At 45.9% G+C, this 18,174-nt stretch overlaps 1 protein-coding gene and 1 long non-coding RNA gene across 3 annotated transcripts in view; one reads left to right on the top strand and one right to left on the bottom strand.

Annotated features, from left to right (window-relative positions):
• Positions 1-1,827: 1,827 nt before the first annotated feature.
• Positions 1,828-16,584, bottom strand: LOC144768174 (uncharacterized). Its single transcript, XR_013598490.1, has 3 exons — positions 16,458-16,584; positions 2,032-2,106; positions 1,828-1,934 (listed from the first exon to the last, which is right to left on the bottom strand). It is a non-coding gene; the product is annotated as an uncharacterized LOC144768174 (long non-coding RNA).
• Positions 16,466-18,174, top strand: part of ARFGAP1 (ARF GTPase activating protein 1) — a 160,261-nt gene continuing 158,552 nt past the window's right edge. The window contains exon 1 of one of the 2 annotated variants that reach the window (XM_078651634.1): positions 16,466-16,759. The gene's annotated coding sequence lies outside the window, so the exon portion shown is untranslated. The remainder of the gene's footprint in view (positions 16,760-18,174) is intronic. The other variant, XM_078651636.1, reaches the window with a different exon arrangement.

Below are 18,174 nucleotides of genomic sequence, written 5' to 3' on the forward strand. Positions count from 1 at the left end.
GTTTAGAAAAATAACGTATCTTTATCTAAACTCAACAAGACCAAAGCAACAAAAATCTAACATACATGTAGTAGGAATATGACTTTTCAAAGGTTTCAAACAACTGGGTCCATAGAAAACTATGGATGCGTGATTTCTCACAAAGTACCTGTAAATGCATAAAAATTCACAAGGCCAAACAGCCGTAGAGATGGCAATTGTCGAGAAACAAAAGAGATGCGTCGGTTCCTGAGACCGTGGGGAGACGATGCAACAGTTCTGCTGCACCCACGAGAAGTGATGCGTCAAACCCGGTCTGTAGGGGGAAGTGATGCGTCGACTACAAGATGGTTCTGGTCCACAGGTGGTGCACTGGGAAAACGTACCGCACAGGTACGATACGTGGAAATCCGCGATGTGGCGGTGATCAATGCGGCGGCAGCGAGAGGCGCTGCTTTGGTTTCTTCCGCCTTGATCCCTTGCTGCATCGGTTCGGTAGCGATGCGTGGAGGTTCTTCTCGCACAGTGGTGCTGCAACGGAAAAACAGCCACAAGAAGAGTGCTGCGTCGATTTCTTCAGTTCTTTAGGTTTCTTCCAGCTCCCAGCAGCAAGCACAACCTCCAAACACCCAGAACTGGAACAGGCACCTCCTGGCAGGTCAGTACTCTCAGCAGCAGAGTTCAGGGGAGCTGGAGGTGAAGTATTTGTGTCCCTGAGACGTCAGAACAGGAGGCCAGCACACACAGGCCCTTGGAGATCTTCTTCAAGCAGGTTCAAAGCAAAGTGCCACTCTTTGTCCTTTCCTTGGTATAAACAGCAACTGCATGCACACAACAAAGGGGCAGTACTCCTCCTTACAGCTTTTCAGCTCTTCTCCTTGGCAAAGATTCATCTTGAGCCCAGAAGTAATCTAAAGTTCGGGGGTTTCAGGTGTAATACTTATACCCCAAAAATGATTTTGTTCTCTTTGTGCTAGGGCCTCTGAGCCCAGTCCAAACCAGTTCTTTCCTGATTGGTGCAGTATAACCAGAGGGGATGGAGACAGCATTTTGCAAGGAAGATGTCAGACCTCCAAAAGGTACCTTGTGTGCGAATATAATCATATAGACGCATCCCTATATTTGGGCCCAAATATAGGGATGCGTCTATATGATTATATTCGCACACAAGGTACATTTGAATTGGCGTGAATGGTCGGTTACGCCACCTATTGGAGCACCCCACACTAAACTAAATTACTCAACAAATTGAATTCATATCAAGCTTTTAAGCTTAACCGTGCTGTGCACCGCGCCTACTTTTTCAGTAGACCTCCAAAAGGTGCCATGACAATTGTGAGTACCGGGTTAAAAGACAACTGTTGCCAGGTGGGGAAAAAACAGCCTGGGACCAATGGTTGGACTGTACTGAATCACCAAAGGAATTTCAAGATGGCCGCCGCTCTCAGATTATAGCAACGGTCCAGTCTTTACCTCCACAGGTGTCCCGAGGCTAAGTGAAGCGCGCACTCTAAAATAAATGCGCACGTCACTGAAGAGACTTTCGTGAACGCACCTTAGTATTAGCGCTCCAGAGAGAATTTAGGCAGAAGTGTTTTTCTCGTCGGGGAAACTCGTCCGAAGTTCTGCCCGTTACTGCCGTCGGGAGTAGACAGGGCAGCGTGTCATTTAGAGGTAAAGCGGAGCATCGCAAGAGACTCAGCCTCCACCCACCCCCAGAGACGTCGAAGCACCGTCTCTTCATGACAGCAGTCTTCTCTTCATAGCTGCAGAATTCTTCTTGGTGTTTCTTCACTCCTAGCGCCATCTAGTGAGGAAATACAAGAAGACTAAGCTAAGTAAAAGAGGGTTTACTAAAGAAATGTCGTGTGAGAAATTAGAAGGAAATTAAGACATTTGTAAATAGTTGTCAAATGTAAAAAAGGCACTTAACTCGCAAGAGAGTATACTCAATCCTGTAAAAGAAAAAGGAAGACAAATGTTAAATAGAATTTAGAGTAGCATTTAAGTCAATAAGAGATTCACTAAAGATAATATAGAACTAGAACACACCTGAGAAAGGAGTTAGTAGTATTTCCCTGTAGCAGTAAGCATAGGCTCAGGAACTAGCTCCATTCTTCCTTTTCTCTAAAATAAGAAAAGAATTCGAAGATACTGGTTTACCAGAGATACCCAGAGAGAAGATTTATCAAGACTAAAAGCTCCCATGAAATAAGTAAGTGGAGATAAGGTTCAGTACACACATAACAAGAGTTGGTACATAAGAGGTTTTATAGCTAAAAGACATTTTTGTTTGATAGGCAAATACGTGGTTGCAGTTATGAGAACACGAGAAGAACACGCGTCTTCTAGTTAAACACAGGAGAGGCACAGTTCTTGAAACTTAGGGTAGGTAGATAGTTAGATAAAAAAAAGAGAGTGACAAAGTAGAGTAGAATAGGTATTAATAATTGTGTGTTTTATTTTCAAGATCTTCTCTGAAGAATTCAGTCTGCAGAATAGAAGAAGTAGACGAGTAAAGAGAGAACCAGAGTTTCAGGACCAGTCTCTTCTTGTTTGTTATTTCTTCCACTCCCCCTTCCCGCTTAGGGGTTGTATCGGAGTCCAGATAAATGCGACTGGATCTCCGAATCATCATTGAGAGGGAGTTGGAAATTAGCGTCTCTGTTCCTGTGCAAGTTCTGGTTAAACTAAGTATATCGATCCTGACAGTAGACGAGCCCTATTCAGGAGCAATGAAATCCCCTCCTACTATTCCAAATTCCGCCAATGTCTATTCAGCTAGGCTCTGAGTCATTCAAGAAGGCCTGGCACAACTCAACCCCCCCCCCCCTGTGACTGCCTACAGTGAATGCATATCCCCAGCCCCTGTCACTCCAAAACCAGACAGTCAATACACAACCAGGCAAGAGGTACACAGAATTGTTAAACAAGAAATTGCCTACTTTTTAAAAGTGGCATTTTCAAACACACAATTTAAAAACCATCTTTACTAAAAGATGTGTTATTAGCTTCTGAGTTCAGAGAGCCTAAACGTCATTCCTAAATCTTGTCTCAATGGGAAGTTATACGTGTAAGATGTAACAAAGTATTTCCCATTCTATCCTATGGGGTAGAGAGCCGTTCAATAGTGAAAAACGAAATTGGCAGTATTTCACAATCACAATCAGGACATGTCATATGCACTGCACCCTGCCCAGCGGGGTATGTTGGGTCTTCCATAGGGCTGCCTTACATGTAAGAAAAGGAAAGGTTAGGACCTGGCAAGTGGGTGCACTTGCCAGGTGGACATGGCAGTTAAGAAACTGCGCACAGACGCTGCAGTGGCAGGTCTGAGATACCTTTTCAGGGCTACACATGTGGGTGGCACAAGCAGTGCTGCAGGCCCACTAGTAGCATTTGATTTACAGGCCCTGGCAAACTTAGCGCACTTTACTAAGGGCTTACCAGTAACTTAGTAGTATTGCTAGTGTGCTAATCCCTGCCATTGGTATAGCACTTGACTTAGATGACTGAGTCTAGGCTTGGCAGAGTTCCATACATTTTATTGCACATTGCATATTGTGAGTCTAATTCAAGCATAATTAGTTTAGGTAATATAAGAAAAATTGTGCCAAGGCTGTAGCTAAACTTCGATGCTGTGGATATCTTAACTGTTCCCATCCCCTCCCACAGTGAAAGATGAAGGCACACCCAGTCAAATAAGTCTGCAGATTTTTTCCACAGTTCCCTACATCATTTCTTTGTGGCTTTGGTAGACTAATATGCCAAAATATCTGAAGTTTTTGGGTACCATCTCAAAGGATAGTCCCCTAGAGCGGATCCTCCTGTAAATCTGGTCATGAGAAGTTCTTAACCCTTTAATAAGGTCATTCTGTAGCCATAGAAAGCACACAATTCAATTATTGTATCCAGAATGGCAAGGTTTGAACATCAGGTCATGATACAATGAGGAGCGTATCATCCAGACAGAGAAGTACTGTGATGACCCAAAAATGTTTCATTATTATTATTAGGTGCTGTTTGACTGCCCAATTGTTGCAGTTGGGATTTCAGGGGCCTGTAGAAACAGCAGAAAGCCATCACAATTCATCTGAGCCACCAGTTATGAATGTAGTCAACAAACTTTGCGCACAAAATCAGAACCTAATCAGGCTGTCAAAATAGTTCTAAGAAGGTACCCCCATTCCATTTAGCCCAAGACTTTTCTGGGTTGACTGAGGTCACTTCATCCTCCCATTTATTTAGAATTTGACATATGAGCTGCTGCACAATTCTCATATTGTCTCTTGAGGAATGATCCAGTACAAACCATCTGTGTAGAGTGCACAGGATCAGGTGTTACCAGCTTATGGCCTGTTGGCCAATGCTGTAGCAAGAATCTGAATGTTTGCATTCAGTAAGGGATAGTGTCAATACACATTTAAAAAGGCGTACCTACATCACACAAACTCAAATATGTTTTTCAAATGGGTGATGAAATGGATGTTCATAAGTATACATAAAAGCAACATGTGTGTGTCTGGAAGAGAGATTAAAGCATTTTGTACGATCAGGGCCGGCTTTAACACTAGTGGCGCCCTGTGCGACAATGTCTGTTGGCGAGCCCCAATGACCACCTCTGCCACGGATTCCCTCACCACCGCCCTTTAACAGCACCCTTCAAGTCTCCAGAACCACTGTCTCTCTGATTTATTTAATTTTATAGGACCACTCATAGCAGTGCAAGATCTCAGAGCACTTTATATCACACACACAATGCACAGAGACAATCATATGTGTGTAAATCAATGTATAGGAAATGTTACATCAGACAGGACTACAAGGTGTAGTGTAGGAGTGACGTGTCAGTGTTGCTAGTTGGCAATATAGTTGAAGAGTCCTTATTCTGGAAAAGCACAAATTCAGAATTTAAAATATAACACCATTGTCAGGGGTTCTCTTTAATAACAAGAATTGTTTTCCACCCAAATTAACCCTTCTGGCAAGATTAGGATAATGAAAGACGGGGCAAAAAAAAAAAAATCACATAGCTCTAAAATATAACTTGCAGTTTACACACAGCTCGTTAATGACTCAATGTTCTATATTATGATTTTGACTTATAAACGACAAGTAACAAAAGGAGCTCACTTACAGAAGCAGTAACCACTGACCAATTTACATTACATGCACTTTGTTATCTGCATGGTACACGTTCTTAGCAGCAGGCATTTTAAGCCTCTGCGCTACCATTGGCTTAGTAAAAACTTCCACTAGATAAACCTTTGGTCTTTTTCCAGGAACATGATAAATCACTGGAGTTATCTTGATGTTTTGATTGATGCCTACAAACATTTCTGGAGGCCAGGAACGTACACGCCAGCAGGTTGGTGCTTTTAAAATGATAATATTACTTGTAAAAATGACACCCCCACCTCAAGTCAAAGCCGGGTGCGGTGGCACCGATCGCACCACCCTAGAGCGATGAGTACGAGTGGGCGATTTGGCATCTGGTCAGCACGGATGTACGTTGTTACCACGCGATGTATTACATCACGGTACTTTACAACGCGTCTTTTACAACGCAAGTCGTTACCACGACTTGCGCTGTAGGGGTGCTGGACTTAGGAATAGTTAAATTTACTATTCCAACACCAGCCTACGTACAGTAGGGAAGGTGTTGGAATAGTAAATCTACTATTCCTTAGCCTACAGCGCCCTCCAGCGCAAGTCGTGGTTACGACTTGCATTGTAAAAGACGCGTCCTAACTGCACTGCGGGGTAACATCCGCGTTGTAAAGGATGTTCCCCGGTCAGCACTGTACACAAAACTGACCAGTAACAGAAGGTATGTTTCAGATTGCTTGGTGTACCAGAAATCATCCACTAGTATTTGCACTGTTTACCAGCCATTCATAGCTGAATATTTCTCCAGGATGTAAGCCACTTTAGGTGATGCTACCCCGTACATGTTTCCTCTTCATGAGGTTCAGCATAGGCTTTCAAATCTATGTTGATGATACTCAGATTTTTTTCAGACTATAATTCAAATAAATATTTCAAATATTGATAAACGTTCAATTGCACATCTCGCTGGATGAAGAAAAATGGCTTAGTGTACACATTTAAACGAAGCTACAATTGTGGCCTTCTAGCAGAATCTATTCCTAGCAGGAATTATCATCCCAACTGTGGGGGAAAATCTGGGGACATAGTTTTTGATTCATTTATGTCCTTGATTTGTCAAGCAGACCTATATTGTTATATAAGTATCAGATCAAGAGAAACAATATCATGACCAATGTTCCCAGAACCAAAGACATAAACCGCATGAAACTGTGTAATAAACTTGTAAACAGGCTGAAAGAAAAAGAAGGCCCTGAAGAGGTCCAAATATGCAGATGATATATTATAGGCTTGAACAATTCTGTTATATCTCCAGTTTATGCAGAAATGAAGCTTCTCACCCTTTAAGCTTCAACAAATAACTACTCCTATATATATTGCGGATCAGAGACTCTCACATGAGAGGTCACCTGTTGTGTTACCTAGGCCCTGAGCTTTAGAACAACCTGCTTGGACAACCTGCAGATTGAGCAATCACCCTGCATTCAGAAAAGCTGTTAACTCATTCCTGTGTTAATTGTTAATTCTCTGTATTGTTGCTTCCTTTCTTCTGGTCTTAATGTGTTCTTCTAAATATACTAAATAAATACAAAATAAATATGCAATTTTAAGAACCTAAAGAGGATCAAAACTGAGCAATATAATGAGCTATTTCTTTATATATAGTTGTATTTATTTCAGTAGAACCACTTATACATATATAAACGGATATTGAAATTCATTTTTCAGACAATGCATAAGCTATAAATGTAAACTTAAAAACTATTATATTAAAAGAAACACAAATATGGATTATCATAATGCTATTTCCAATGCTTCCCACATCAGTGTGTTCATTAACAATGCAATAATAATGTGGTGTATCCATCAACTTCCCTCTAAAAGCCCAAGACCAAAATATCCTGAGCATTTAGAAATGGGCAAAAGTGCAAAGTAAAGTTCTACACTAAACAACTTCTACATATAAAACTCACAACACCACGTTCTACGGGTAACAGATACCAGAGCTGCCTACATATTCTTAATTGACTGTTCCTTTTAGCACATAAATATTCAAATTGCCTCACTCGAGCCATTTTGGCTAGCCATTGGTTTAACAAAGGGCACAATGCTGCTTTCCAATGTTGAAAAATCAATGACAATGCAACAGCAATAGATTTAAAAATAAATAAATCTGTTCACTCTTTATTAATGTCTATTATTAACTGAAAGGCCAATTGCAAGGTCGATGGATCAGGTGCCACCCTTTAAGCAAGCGGCTCACTCAAGAAAACAAATATATGGCCGCAAAAACTTGGAGTACAATCCCACTGCATAATTGTGTTAAAGGATTGATGTGGGAAATTAGAGTAACATTTATATAGAAATTGGGGGCATTGTACGACATCCACCAAGCAAAAAATTCCATTCTTTTACAATTTTTATGCCCGAAACAGGAAATCTCTGCCCACTGCTTAAGGGAAATGGTGCACCCATTTGCAGGATGTATTTTACAAAGAAATTTCAGAATTATTTGCTCCTTTAAATTCTGAAGCAAAACCTTATACCAACTGCCCAATCCTAACAATTTATTATTTTTAAAAAAAATTCAACAGTTGGAAAGTATAATCCCCTTTGGTTGGAGCACAGTCCTTCAAAAACCTTGACATTTGTGCCAAGCTGAGCCATAATGTGACCTTGCTCTCACTCCGTAGCCGATCTATCTGATCCCAGGTCTTCCATGTGATATTTATTCTAAAATATGGTAATGTATTCAATCCCTGCCTCATCCATTGTTCGATTAATTGCCCACACATATGCAACCCCAAACTTCTACAACCTTGCAATGAAAAAAAGGTGGTAATCAGCATCAGCATCCCATACTTTCATCCAATTTAATTTTTTCACAATATAATTTCTTTTGATATTTTTATATCCAGTGTTTAGAGCGTTTCCAATTTTTTGGGGAAAAAAGTGGAAGCTTTGACTCTTTCTGCATTGCTATTCCCAAAAAGTTGACAGAAGACAAAGGGTCATTAAACAGGTGAGAAAATTAATCTAATAAGGCGGATGGATAATATAAACGGAAGTCCGGTAGTGCCAGTCCCTCCCCCTGATCCTTACTAAATTAATTGATCAGATTACTATGAGGCTGCTGAATTCTCCACCGACACTTTGTGGTTAAAGTGCATATCTCGTTAAAATACAATTATTTAGGGGGCATACCCAAGAGGCTCATCATGGTGGACGCGCTGAGTGAGCTCCGCTGGCCCATACAATATCCTTCAATAATCCTACCCGCCATCGCTGCACATTACTTCCCCGACTATCCTTTGTGCCAACCGTGCCTTGGGGAGCAGCTGGGGATGCCTGTGGGTCCTGTGGTGTTATTGGCGTGGCTGGGGCTGCTGCGGGCCGGTGCTCTCGGTCGGCCGCGGCCTAGCGGAAACAAAGAAAGACAGGAGCTGCTTCAGGATTCCCAGGCTGCCGAGCTGAGAGGCCGGGCTTGAGGACACTGTGGGGCCCCATCGGAAGTTGACTGCTGCGGATTTATGCCCCGGCCAGAGTGGGGATCATACCCTGCGATCTGGCGACGCCGCAGCCGAGCAGTGGAATTGGAGGCCGCCATCCGGCATAGAGGTGAGGTGCCCATTAGGGGGGAGTGGGGTGTGCTCCCGGTCGCAGAGGTGGACGGACCCGGCTCTGGTGCAGCTTGCGGTTGGAGGAGCCCCCCCCCCCCCGGCCTCCCTCTCGCATCTGAACCTGGGGCTGTGCTGTTGCCGCAAGGCCCTGCTTTACTGGTTGGTTGTAGCGTGCCAGAAATTTAAAGAGAGACTGTGACCTGCCTCGTTGGATTGTAGAAACCAACCGCCTACAATAAGGTTGATACTTCTCCAGGCGGCAGGCGGGAGTACCCTGCGTGGCCTCTATTTTGAGGGATTAGCACCGAGGATCCATGGGGCGCCCTATACCTGGCTCATACAACATAAGCGACGAGAAGGCCTAGCCTGTTCCTAGAAGGTTACTGGGACCTAAACAGACAGCTAGGAGAGGCAAGCCACTGTGCTGCTGTACCTACGTGGTTGCCAGAGACTGAGGCACAGATTCCCATTTAGGGAGAGCTAAATCGTGCCTAAAGAAAAGGCCCCTGGGTGGGATCCGAAACAGAGCACTGTGGACTGATATACAACCACGGCGGCTAGTCCACTGAGGCCGCGGAAGCCATGTCTGGCCCTCCAGATAATGCAGCACTTCTGGCGGCCATCACTCAGTCCAGGCGGGCACTGGAAACCCAAATAGGTGCGGTGGGAACGGAGGTTACACGTCTACAACAAGACCTCCGCAACGCCATTGAACGCATTGCCGCAACTGAGATGATAATAGCGGGGGTTGAAGACGCTCTAACTACACTACAACACAAAGTTACCTCCCTTGAACATCTGACCAAGGGACTGGCCCCTTCAAGTGGAAGATGCAGAGGGTTGAGTGAGAAAAAATAATCTCTGCTTCATTGGTTTCCCTGAAAATTGTGAGGGCAATGACGCAAGAAAGTTTCTTACACATCGGATCCATTCTTAGATCCCGGGTGACGCCCTTTCTCCACGCTTCGTGGTGGAGCACGCACGTAGGGCCCTGCAGCAGAGGCCTCCGCTGGGGGCCAGGCCACGCTCCACGATTGCACGTATCTTAAACTTACAGGACCGGACATCATCCTACAGCGTGCAAAGACACATACAGATCTTACTTATGAGTCCCAGCGGATCATGATATTCCTGGACTACATGAAAATGGTTTAACAGCAGCGTCAGTAGTTCACCGCGGCCAAAGCACGTCTTCATGATCTTAAGATCCCCTACATGCCCCTCTACCCGGCCTGCCTATGTGTGGTCTTTAACTCTTGCACCATCTTTTTTGATACCCCGGTGGAGGTTTTTTTTGGACAGATGAAGAGTGTCCTTTGAAGCCACATACCCCATCACACAGAGATTCCGTTTCCTTGACGGGGGATTCGACCAGGCCGCAGCCGAAGCCCAAGGATAAGTGATGCCACGGGTCCAGATCCACATGGTGTTCCAAAAATAACAAACGAGACGCTGAACACATGCTATCTCAACAGAAATAAGACGATTTATTAAGTGATTCTCCTCTCCTCTATGGGTTGTGCATCGATTTTCACTCTTTTGCATGTGCTGGTGTTCAGGTTGAAAATGGGCCCTACATATGGGCTAGCTCATGTCCTCCTGTAGAACTCAGGGTAGTACAGTGGCTCAGGGGATTCATTGGGGAATCGGCATTCTGCCCCCATTGGGGATGGGACGCAGTGCCCCCAGAAGAAGCGTGTACACACCAAGCGGCAAAAGAAAAGAAGACCGGGACAAGAAGAAGAGCCCCTATCGGGTAGGCGAGGACCAGCTGAGTATCCCGACGTCTGCCTGTACCCCAGCTGCGTGCACCTGCGCTGGAGCTCCCCGAGTGCACTCCGGTTGAGCCCACGCTCGGTGCGAAGACACGTGCATGCGCAGAGCCGCACCGACGCCGAGAGAACCCCATAGAAGCTGCAACAGAGATCGTTAGGAAAAGAGATGCGCGCATGCGCAGAAGAAGCCCAGCAAGGACAGCTAATCAGGCCCTGCTGCAAGAGTGCTGAGATGCTCTATCCTCACCGCCCCCCCCCCAGCAAATTGAAATACAGGTGCACAGTGCCAACGCCCTACAAGAAGCTACAAAAGCAAGAAAACAACAAACATTGGCAAATGTAAATCCCCCAAAAAACAAACATTGCCATAACCAAGTACACAAACTATGACAAAAGGAATGCAGAACAAACATTGGAAAGGATAGGAGGCACAAAATACAACAAACACTGACACCTCCAAACGCCACCCAAGAAGAACAAAGTCAAAGTCACCCATCACGGGCAACACGTGCACACGTGTGCCAGTTTGCTGCGAGACTAGTCAAAGCAGGAAGAGCCACGAAATAAGACCTGACAATGGTGGATCAGGCCGCACCTGCGGTTTAACAGCCTGTGGCCCCAGCCGCGCCACCACATCACGTGCACTCCCAAGTTAGTGCGCTCCCTCTGTTTAGCAAACGTATTGATCCCGCCACCGCATCGCCCAGATGGAAGGTGTGGATTGGCCGACTCAACAATTACTTCATAGCAACAAGAGAAACAGACAGAGCTGTTAAGAGATCATTGCTACTGCATTTCGCGGAAGATGAAATATACAAACTGTTCGCCCACCTGCCGGACACGGGAGCGCAAACGGACTATGACGCCGCAGTCAGAGCACTTAACGCTCACTTTGACCCCCAACTCAATCCTAATTATGAACGTTTCGAACTCAGACAAGCCCGTCAGAGAGAAGTAGAGTCTATGGACACATTCCATGCGTGCCTCAGAGAGCTGACCAGCACGTGCACCGAAGACGATCAGGCCAAAGAGGTAAGGGCAAAAGCCATCCAAGGGTGCCGTAACAAGACCCTGCGAACCCTCATCCTTCGGCCGCTTTGCATCTCATTAGAAGACATACTGATCCTGGCTCATTCACATGAGCTATCAGACGTCAGAGCAACCGCCATGGAAGCCGCGCTCAACCAAACGGCGGAACAGACAGCCACAGTCAAGACGGAGCGAGCGGATGCCATTCGCACATCGTCCCGTGGTGGGTGAGGGAGATGGCCCACCAGAACCACACGGCGGCCACAGTGTGGATACTGTGGGAAGAAGGAGCACTCTCAAGAGGACTGCCCGGTAAGAGGAAAAACCTGCACAAAGTGTGGCATCCCCGACCACTTTGCGAGCATATGCAGGGGAGGCATGGGAAGCAGAGGAAATCCCGGGTGGAGAACACCATCAAGGGCAGTGAGACATCTCACCTTGGATGAACCCATCACCTCAAGACCAGCAGGGGCCACAGCACGCCGCAGCCAGCACCTGGAAGACTCGTCCACGGAAGAGGAGGAAGAATGCTACCTTATATCATTCGGAAGTGACCTCAAACGGAGACGTCAACCACAACCCAAATGTGCCATCGAGATTGCAGGGTCCCCCGTAACGGCTCTTATCGACACAGGAGCGACGATAAACATCATGGGGTCGCAACACTACAAAAAGCGAAATCAGAGGCCACCACTCACACCGTCAGGAATCAGAATTCTCACGTACAGAAGCCAGACACCGCTTCCCTCAAAAGGAAAAATGTCCGCCCAGGTCAAGTCAGAAAGCCAAGAGGTCACGACTACATTTCACGTAGTCGAAAGAGAAACAGATATATTAGTCGGGAGTCACACGGCAGAAGATCTGAGCCTGGTCGCATTTGCAAATGCAGTAAAGTTGCTCCAAACGGATGACATCCTAGAACTATTCCCACAGCTGTTTAAGGGGCTAGAAAGCATGAAGAGAACACCAGTGAAGCTGCATATAGACACTGTGGTGCAGCCCGTCGCACTAAGACATAGACGGATACCATTTCACCTAAGACCGCTGGTGGACCAGGAACTCCTGAAACTGGAACAAGGGGTGATTATGAAAGTAACAGGGCCGACTCCCTGGGTATCTCCCATGGTCATTGCCGAAAAACGGAAGCAACAGGGGAAGATCCGGTTCTACATTGATATGAGGGTGCCCAACCAGGCTATAAAGAGGGAGAGACACCTGACACCAACAGTTGACGACAACCTAGCTGACCTTAATGGCTCCCAATGTTTTTCAAAACTAGATATAAATGCTGGTTATCACCAGTTAAAACTTGTGGAAGAAAGCAGGTACATTACTACGTTTTCGACACACCTTGGGCTCCGGCGATACAAGAGGTTAAACTTTGGAATATCTTCCTCAGCATAAATATTCCAGAATGCGGTAAGGGAGGGAAATTTTGTCGGGGCTCCAAGGTGTTATCAACGTGAGTGATGACATCCTCATTCACTTTGCGACAATCGAAGACCATCACCATCATCTCAGAGCTACCTTCCAATGCTTGGCAGAAAATGGAGTGACCCTTCACAAGGAAAAATGCCAATTCTTCAGCAAGACAATTGACTTCTTTGGATATGTGTTCAGTCAGGATGGAGTCAAAGTGGACCCCTGAAAATCCCAAGCGATCCAACTCGCCCCCGCACTGACCAATGCCTCCGAAGTGAGGAGCTTTTTGGGTATGGCAATGTACTGAGGAAGATTTATTCCAAACCTTGCCACAATTGCGAAGCCACTGCGCAACCTAACCAAGAAGGAAACCACCTGGCGGTGGACCCAAGAGGAAGAGAAAGCTTTTGGCCAAGTGAAGTCAGCCCTACTGGAAATCACGACCATGGCCTACTTTAACACAACTCGACCAACAGAACTGCTAGTAGACGCCTAGGGGCCATGCTCACCCAGGAAACTGAACCAGGGACATGGGTTCCCCTAGCATTTGCGAGCAAAGCACTAACAGCGACTGAAACTCGATACCCACAGATAGAACGAGAGGCTCTGGCCATCAAGTGGGCTTGTAGCCATTTTCATCTGTATGTTAGTGGACAGTCGTTCAGAGTAGTAAGAGACCATCAGCCCCTCCTCCCCCTATTCAAGGGGACTGCACCTCAAGCACATCCCCGGATTTAGAGGTGGGCAATCCAACTACAACATTATCAGATGGAGCTGGTGTATCGACCAGGCGCGAAAAACCCAGCCGAATTCCTGTCGCGTCATCCCGCACATCCTGCGGAGGTAGACTCCGATCAAGAGATGAAGATGGAAGAATTTGTCAACATGATCTCCTAATGGTCATGCCCAGGGGCCCTCTCCATAGAAGAGATCAAAGCCCACATGGACACAGATATGATCCTCAAGCGAGTGGCTGACGCTCTACGGGAAGGCTCCTGGGAAGGATTCCTCAGAAACATCCATGGATGGAGTGAGCGCGACTAGGAAAGTTCTGAAAAGTCCGAGACGAGCTCAGTGCTGCAGAGAATGGCATCATACTGAAAGGAACAAACATCGTCATTCCACAAAGCCTCCAAGAGCGAGCAACAATCCTCGCACATGAAGGTCATCAAGGCACGAATAGAATGAAGTTGAGAATGAGGGAGAAGGTATGGTTCCCTGGTCTGTAAGAAAATGTGGATACCGTCGTGCTTAACTGCAGAGCCTGTCAACTCACTGGCAATCCAGAAGCCCCAGCACGAGTAATAACTGAAGACCCTGCACCGTCACCCTGGTCATGGGTGAGCCTTGACTTTGTGAGTTTCCCGGACGGGAGAATGACGGCTGTTCTTATTGATAGCTACACCAAATATACTATTGTAGAGGTCCTGCCATCCACGGCATTCGTCCATCTACAGCCCGACCTGGAAAAGTTGTTTGCACTATTTGGCCTACCACACGTCCTCAGAACGGACAATGGTCCTCCATTCCAGGGCAGTGAGTTCAAGTATTTCCTGACACGACTAGGGGTCAAGCACCACCGTATCCCCCCCCCCACTGGCCACAGGCCAATGGTGAAGCAGAACGATTCATGCGGACTGCAAATAAAGTTCGTCGTATAGTCGTGGCTGAGCAGACGGACCCGGAGGTCGCTCTACAGCAGTTCCTGAGATAATATCGCAGCACACCTCCCTGCACCCCGTGGTCGCTCGTGCTGACAGGGCCCCGGCGTGACACGCTACCTATGGCCGACAACTGGAGCAGGAACCATATGACCCAAACTACAACCAAGCGAGGAGGCAGGTGATCAATGACAAAGCGAGTCACCGACGAAGAGCACAAGCCTGAGTGCTGATGCCAGGATGCTCTGTGTTGATACGAAATCATGGGAGCAGAGGAAAATTTCGAACTCCCTATGAATCGGGACTGTGGACTGTGAGCTCAACCAGAGGAACAGCCATTACCGTGGAGCGAGAAGGAGAAGTAATAACGAGAAACATCTCGTGGTTCAAAAGAGTTCCTACAACGGATGGTGCAAGACAGGAATCAGAACAATCAGAGGACAGAGAGCCTGTGACCGAAGTGATGGTACCTAACTCCGGTGAAGACCTGGCTCAAAGCCCTACAGTGTCAACATCATCCGCGACCCTCATTCCAAGAACTCCGGCCGTTGACTGAGAACCCGTCAGTCCTAGACGGGAGCAAGAGAGTCGTCAACACCAATACAACCTCAGACCGAATCCCAGACCCAATTGGAGATTTGCTGACTTTGCTGTTTGAAGAACTAAATTGGGATGGGATGTAGCGGTCTAGCTTATTGTTTGCTGTGGACAAGACCCCGGAAGCACCCACACATAATGTATCATTCTCTGGCCAGGCGTGGCCAGAGAGCTGAAATAAAGGGGCCGAGGTCGCTCGTGACTTCCGGCCGACACCGTGTACTGGAGTGTCTGTGTCTATTAATTCGGCGCAGCGCTGCGAGCACTCCTGGACGTCATCGTGGGTCTTGCCTGCCCCATGACAACTAGGATCACACTTTCTCGGTCTCTCGAATATACCACATCACTCTCATATACAACAATGGCGACAGACCTAACAGTGCACTTTCCAGGCCAGATACATGTGTGATGGAATACGAGGGGTATGTTAGACAAGATTAAGCAGTGACATAAATACCACAATACCTAATTGGATTAATTGGAGAAAACGAGTCCCTGCTGTGAATAATAAGATCCAAACTTAGAGCATTAAACAAAAGGATCTCCAATGGTTGATCTTCTACCCACCAACATATTGTGGTATTCCTCCTATTCCTTCTATGATTTATGTAGAATGTATAAGTGTCATGGGCAGAATGTTAAAGATGTAACAGGGTGATGTCATGACATTCTGGGTTTGTGTATTTTTGTATGTAAGTAAGATCAGTACTCTGATTAACTGATGGTGTCTGCATACTGATCTTGGATGGGATTTCTTATGGAATAAACGTAAGAAGATCTGAGCTTCCTGAGTCAAGTCTTCATTACAGGAATCTTACACAGATTTAACCTCATTAATCCTATCCCCAACGTTTTCTGGATATTCGCTTACCTTGCTGCTAAATAAAATATATATAACATCTGCAAATAATTTGAACTTAGAAGCACCTAAAAGAGATGCTAAGATTGAACTGTTACTATGAAAAAATAGCCAGTGTCTTGATTAAAACATTTTTTTTAAACAAAATAAAAGTAATCTCTGTAAACTGTAATGAAATCCATCTCTTCGATGTCTATTCAAAACAGCGAACAACAGGAAATAATATTGTGATTTCAAAGGTAACTCTCAGTTTAAGAAGTAAGTGCAGAGAACTACTGAAATAAAGCACACGCTTTACAACGTATTCCGAAAATGATACACACTGTGGGACCTGTGTGTTTACTTCTGCTTTCAGGCTTAGTCATAGCATACTTTTCAGAATACGTCCTCCCCTACCTATCCTCACCTTCGTTTACTCGTCTCTGAATTTAAACCTCCCATCCGCTCCCCCAACAAGAGAGAGCCCTGGGTCAGCCCTCCCCTCACTCCAGGGTCTCAGCCGTTCCTCCTGTCACCAGCCTCTTCCGGTAATCTCCCTCGCCACGTCCAGGCTCGCGCCTGCCGTCTCCGGCGAGCCGCGGGTTAACGTCTACGTCCCCCTAGTCTCCCACAGTCCTTCGCGCACTGCAACGTAGCGCAATATGGCCGCTGTCTGAAGATCCGCAGAGAACACCGGCAACACCGAGCGGAGCCAGACAGGCGCGGCAGGTGAGGGGGGCGGCGCGGATGGGTACAAGCTTGAAGGGGAGCCAGGGAACCTGGCGATGAGATGGTGGGCGCGAAGTGAGATGATTGGGAATAGTATAAAGGGGATGAGGGGGAGGGACCCATTACAAGGATGGATGTTTGCTAAAATGGGGGTACTTGGAGATGCGTAGCCCTCAACCTGCTCACTGTCATTCTATGTATATTGTTTAATGCTGTGAATGTACGCCTTTTTGGGAGAATATATCTGTATAAGGTGTTACCTGTGGATGGTGATTACTGGGTAGGGGGAGAAAATGGACTCGGGGTGTTAGAGGGGGTATCGAATATCATGGCGAAGGAATGAGATATTAAATAGAGAGCACCGGTATTTATAAGCCAGGGACATATTGGTGGCACCGAGGTGAGAATTTAGATAGGAAAAAAAGCCAAAAGCCTGCCTTCTGTTTACGTTACACCCGTATTCTTGTTCTGTATGGCACGAATAATTGTTCTGGTTTGAATGGGTCCTAAATGTGTAATGGGCAGGTTTTCTGTCTGACCAACACCGGCTTAGCCTTCACCTGGAATGTAAGGTGCGAACCAGGGCAGTTGGACCTTGTAAGAAGGCACTTGCATATAACATGGGCAAGAGGGATTGGGAAGGTTCTGGTGCAATGAAAAACCAGTAGCCAGGAACTGAAGCTTTAGACTAGGGAGGTTTTGAAAGGTACCTATAATACTTTAAGGTGCACTGAAGGTTACGGCTAGTAAAGTCCGGCTACTGAGATACGGTATCAAATGGAATGCGCCACAACTGTACCCAGCGAGATACGTTTTATTGAGTAACGGGATTTTACATGAAGGAGACCATAAAGGGCGCATTCTTAATAGCAGGTATGTCCACCGAAAGGTGGATTAAGAAAATATGCACGTATAATGTAACGTTATATTTTAGTAGTTCACCAGAAACATGTAATTGCAAATCTGTTTATGTGTACCCTGTTTGAAAATAATTGTTGCTTCAGTGATATGTCATTACACATGCGTAGACAGTGTATTTTATGATATCGCAAATAAAACTAATTTTAAATCCAACACCTTCCCTAGTGTCCGCACAGACTGGAGTTGGAATAGTAAATTATACTATTCCAACATCCAGCGCCCCCCTCCGCAAGTCGTTGTTCCGACTTGTGGAGTAATGGTATGCGGAATCACAACGCGATCGTTGTAACGGCCGCTCTGTGAAACCATGCGGTGGAAAAGACTGTGGGACAAAGAGATATATTCGGTTTTAAAAGATAGCTAGATGGTAAGTGGGAAGTATTCTCGATCATCATATATCTAGCGACAGAAGATTTCTGTACCTCTGTTTCATATCTGGCTTTACTGTAAACTATATATAGGGCCTTATGTACGTTTTTTTTACTTATACCTTC

The sequence above is a fragment of the Lissotriton helveticus genome, chromosome 7 (genome assembly GCF_964261635.1).
Source record: "Lissotriton helveticus chromosome 7, aLisHel1.1, whole genome shotgun sequence".
NCBI lineage: Eukaryota > Metazoa > Chordata > Amphibia > Caudata > Salamandridae > Lissotriton > Lissotriton helveticus.